Source organism: Halichoerus grypus, chromosome 5, assembly GCF_964656455.1.
Source record: "Halichoerus grypus chromosome 5, mHalGry1.hap1.1, whole genome shotgun sequence".
In the NCBI taxonomy this organism is placed as follows: Eukaryota; Metazoa; Chordata; class Mammalia; order Carnivora; family Phocidae; genus Halichoerus; species Halichoerus grypus.
In genome coordinates, this window is record NC_135716.1 from 178,977,774 (window position 1) to 178,982,628 (window position 4,855).

Sequence of the window (4,855 nt, forward strand, 5' to 3'; positions counted from 1 at the left end):
GGAGGCAAAGTCCTTGAGTGCTGTTTACTCTTCTCCTCGATGTCCCATAACTTAAACACTGGGATGTAAAATCAACAATTTGTGAATACTGACATTAAGTCAGAACATCTTATGTTCCTTGATAAGGGAATAAGAGAGGAAAGAAAACAAAGATATTTGCTTAATATATGTACATAGACACACAAACATTCACAACAAATAAAGAGGAAATGCTGATGATAATTGCAGTCCTCATTTCTGTCACTGGTCACATGGTCATAGTTGGTATTTATAACTACCTTCTTCTACAGCACATTCTGTATTCCCTCTGCCTTCAGCAAGCATCTCAGCTAGTCTTGGTGTTTCACTTGGTGGGATGACCCAAACCTTCATTCCTGAAGGGTCTGGGCCATTCATAGTGCTGCCTGAATTAGGTTGTTAGAGTTTTCCATTGACTTTAGTCACAGGACAACACTAAGAGATTCTCTAAGGGATCTCCTGGATTCCAGGCATACACTTCCACATTCCATTGTGGAGTAATAGTTCAGTTTCCCCTTGGAAGTCAGGATCAATCACCCTAGCCAGCACTGTGATTCCCTTTTTTGCCCGTTGACTCAGAGGCTTGAAGATCCCAAAGTCTCTGGGTGGCAGTCTTAGCTTCCAGTTCAACGGGATCATTGTTGTGTCTCCTAATGGATGCCTTTGTCTATCTGGAACTAAGACCTTTAGCCTAATAGAGCATAAAGTCTCTGGAACAGGAAACAAAAATTTTGCTAGTGAGTCACTAGGGATGGCACTAGTGAGTCACTAGGGATCGTGCCACTCCCATTTCCACCCCTCCATTTTGGACTGTGAATCCTGCCTACTGGAGAAACAGCACCATATATTGGATGCCGATTCAGAACATACACAGCCTTCTGGAGAACCTTGCCCCAGCCCTACAGAGTATTGCCACCTGGCTGACACTGTAGTGAGTCTTCAAAGGGCCATTCCACTGTTCTATGAAGCCAGCTGCTTCAGGATGGTGGGGAACATGATATGACCAGGGAATTCCATGATCATGGGCTCAGTGCCACACGTCTTTTGTTATAAGTTAGTTTCTTGGTCAGAAGCAATGTTGATTGGAATACCATGACAGTGAGTGAGGCATTCTCTAAATCCACAGATGGTAGTTTTGGTAGAAGTATTACATGTAGGGGAGATAAGTCTATATCCAGAATAAGTGTCTATTCCCGAAAGGACTAAAATCTGCCCCTTCCATGATGGAAGTGATCCAGTATAACCAACTTGCTATCAGTAGCTGGCTGATACCCTTGGGGAATGGTGCCATACTGGGGTTCTGTGTTGGTCTCTGCTGCTGGTAAACTGGGCACTCAGCCATGGCCATAGCCAAGTTGCCCTTGGTAAGTGGAAGTCATGTTGCTGAGCCCATAACAACTTCCATTCCTGCCACCATGGCCATTTTGTTCATGAGCCCATTGGGCAATGACGGGGTGGCTGAGGAGAGAGGCTGACTGGTATCATGGAAGGGGTCGTCCTATCCACTTGGTTATTAAAATCTTCCTCTGCTGAAATTACCTTTTGGTGAGCATTCATGTGGAACAGAAATATCTTCACATTTTTTGCCCATTCAGAGAGGACTATCCACATACCTCTTCCTCAAATTTTGTTTTCACCAATTTTTAAATCACGTTCCTTCCAACCATCCAGCTAAACCATTGGCCACAGCTCGTGAATCAGCATATAGCTACACATCTGGCCATTTTTTCTGCCAAGAAAAATGGACAACAAGATGCACGGTCCAAAGTTTTGCCCCATTTGTCTGCCCTTCTTGGGAGCTTTTGCTTCACCGTGTCTTCAGAGATGTCCCAGGGAGGAGCTGCCATGCTGCGGCTGTCCACTCTGGGTGGTAAACTGCACATCGTGCAGAGCCATCCCCAAACCAGGTCTGAGTTCTTCTCTTCCTCTGTCAGCCGATCATAGGGAATTCACCATGAGGCCATAGGTACAGGCTGGGAGAGAAAGCAGTATAGCAAGAATGGGGACCATGGGCATTTGGGCCATTTCTTCGTTTAACTTACTTGTGCCTTCAGGGCCTGCTTGCCTCTGATCTCATATATACCACTTCCATTTGATGAGGGAGTGTTGTGTGCATACCCAACTTTATGGCTTGGTGGGTCACATGACACCCAGAAATAATGTTTTACCAGCTATCTTGGCATCCCTTAGCCCAGTCAAGTTGACACATAAAATTAATCATCACAGTAACTGAAAACAACAATTTATTATTAACTCTGACATTTCTGTGGGTTGACTAGACTCAGCTCACTTGGGGTCTCTCATGTGGGTACAGCCAGATGGTGGCTGGTGTTGGAGTCGTCCAAAAGCTTGGCAGGGCTGGATTCCAAGATGGCCTCTTCATGTACATGTTTGGTGCCTCATTTGAGATGCCCCAGAAAACCCAGAGGCTGTTCAGCAATCTCTCCTTCTTTTTTTTTTTTTTTTTAAGATTTATTTATTTGAGAGAGAGAGAGAAAGAGAGGGAGCCAGTGAATGGGGGTGAGGAGTGGCAGAGGGAGAGGATCTTCAAGCAGACTCCCCACTGAGTGCAGAGCCTGACACGGGGCTTGATCTCATGACTCATGAGATCATGACCTGAGCCAAAACCAGGAGTCAGATTCTTAACCAGCTGAGCCACCCAGGCGCCCCAATCTCTCCCTCTTTATGCAGCCTCTCCATGTGGCTAGCTTGTGCTTCCTCAAAGCATGGAGGACTAGTTGGACTTCTTACATGGTGGCTGGCTTTCCCTGGAGTGTTCCAAGAGTCTTAGGTAGAAGTTACAAGGTTTCTTGTGACCCAGCCTGGAAAGCCACACAGCGTCACTTCCATCATGGTTAATAGCAAATCCCAAGCCTGCTCAGATTTAAGGGGAGGCACCACATAAGGGTGTGAATGTCAAGAGGTGTGGTTACTGGGGGGTCATTTCTGGGGACCAACTACTACAGGGGGGAAGAGGAGATGTGGTGAAGTAGGCAAGTCAGAAGACCTTGATCCTGGCTCTACTGGTCACCCTCAGACAAGTCTCTTGACCTTTCTGGGCTCAGCTTCCCATGGCATTTACCATGACAGAAATGGACTAGATGGCCTGGAAGATTCTCCTAGTACTGACAGACCTGGGCTTGAGTCTCTGGAAGTTCAAGGCTGGCTCTGCACTCTAGGCTGGGTCTCTGGTGCGGTAGGTGGACCAGTTGCCCCCCGTCCGACTCCCAGGGCCCGTGACCCCAGCTAGGCTCCCAGCCATGAGAATGGAGAACAGTTGGAGCGTTAAGTCCTCGGTTTCAGGAAAAAAAAAATCGCCCTCCCCAGCCATCTCTAGGCACATTATTCACAGGTTCATTACTGTTTAATTTAATCACCAAATGTCATCCAAATGCCATTTATCCTGCTTCTCATCAGAGGTTTACCTATTTATTTTACATTTCAAATGAATTGCTCATTATTCTGTCATTTGGGGCTTTATTTTGTAATTCATTTGGCAAGTTCTGACAAGTTGAAAATGATGCTGTATTGAACACAGTACCTTCTGGGCCTCCTCCCAGGGGTCCCTTCCCTGAAAGCCACCCCTGCCCCTCAGCGTCTCTCCTCAGGAGGCCCACCTGGACACTCTCCACCTTTCTGATGGGTCATGGAGAGAGATACAGCATTCTGCTCTTCCCTCAGGTCCAAATTGTGCATCCATGATGCTCAGATATGCACGCCAAGGGCTGAGGAAGGTAAGAGAGCCCAGGACAGAGAGCTCATCTGTCCATGCCGTAGTGGGTTGCCCATTTGCGCCACTGCCCATGCTGTGGTCCCTAGCCATGGCCCTCGCCAACCAGGTCGTTTATTGTAGTGTTTGAGGCTAAAAGTCCAAGTATCTTCAGCTCAAGAAGTTAGAAGATGGGTTTCCCAGTTGCCTGGAATCTACGGTGAGGGGATTCCATTGGCCACCGGCTTCTTTGAAGTGATGGAGTGGGGAAGTTGGTTCAATCCAAGAAGAGGTGATGGCTACATGGACATGGAGAGCACGTTTCTGAGGTTGGTGGCCGCCATCCAAGCTGCCTTGGCTCAGGGCTAATGTGACCTGAGAGTCCAGTGACCTTGGCCCAGCCTCTCACGGCAGATGTTTCAAGACAAGAAGGATTGAAATGTCTTGTGGATGCCTGGTCTTTCGTTGATGTCCCTGTGGCCACTGGGTGAGGGCAGAGACTGACACCCCTGGTCCTTGCGTGTGCATGTATGTCTGTCTGTGTGTGTAGGTGTCTCTGTGTGTGTATGTCCCTGTAAGTGTAGCTCTGCACCCTGTCTTGCTCCTTCCTCTCCCTGCTTTTTCCCATCTCCTCATATCCCCCCTCCCTCTGGCTATTCTGGCATTTGGGGGTGGTCCTGCTCCTGGCTTCCTTCTCAGGGGGTAGCCAAGAGAGGGATCTGGGTGAGTGAGTTGAAGATTTCAGCAGTGTTGGCAAAGGCTCACTATTCAATAAACACTGGATGAGTTTAAAAAAAAAAAAAAAGCAAGCAGAGGACGGGCTGTGCATTGAACAGACCTTGGTTAGAGTTCTGCCTTTGCCACTTGGTTATCATCCTCAGACCTTCATTCCCTTGGGCAGATGGCTTAAGCTCTCTGAGACAGTTTCCTCATCTGTAAAATGGGATGGTAGCAGATATCGGCACCTGCAGGGTTGTTGTGAAGCTTCAGTAGGATGAGGCACGTCCAGTGCTCCCCCACTGCTTGGCACATAGTTAGCGCTCCCTGAGATATTATCCTAACCTTAAAGTAGGCTAGGATGAGCCAAATCAGCCCTTGCCAAGATGCAGGGGATTAAAGGTCCGAGGG

At 47.8% G+C, this 4,855-nt stretch overlaps 1 pseudogene; it reads left to right on the plus strand.

The window, feature by feature from the left end:
* Positions 1-3,839: 3,839 nt before the first annotated feature.
* LOC118518382 (selenoprotein W pseudogene) lies at positions 3,840-4,096 on the plus strand (annotated as a pseudogene).
* The last annotated feature ends 759 nt before the right edge of the window (positions 4,097-4,855 follow it).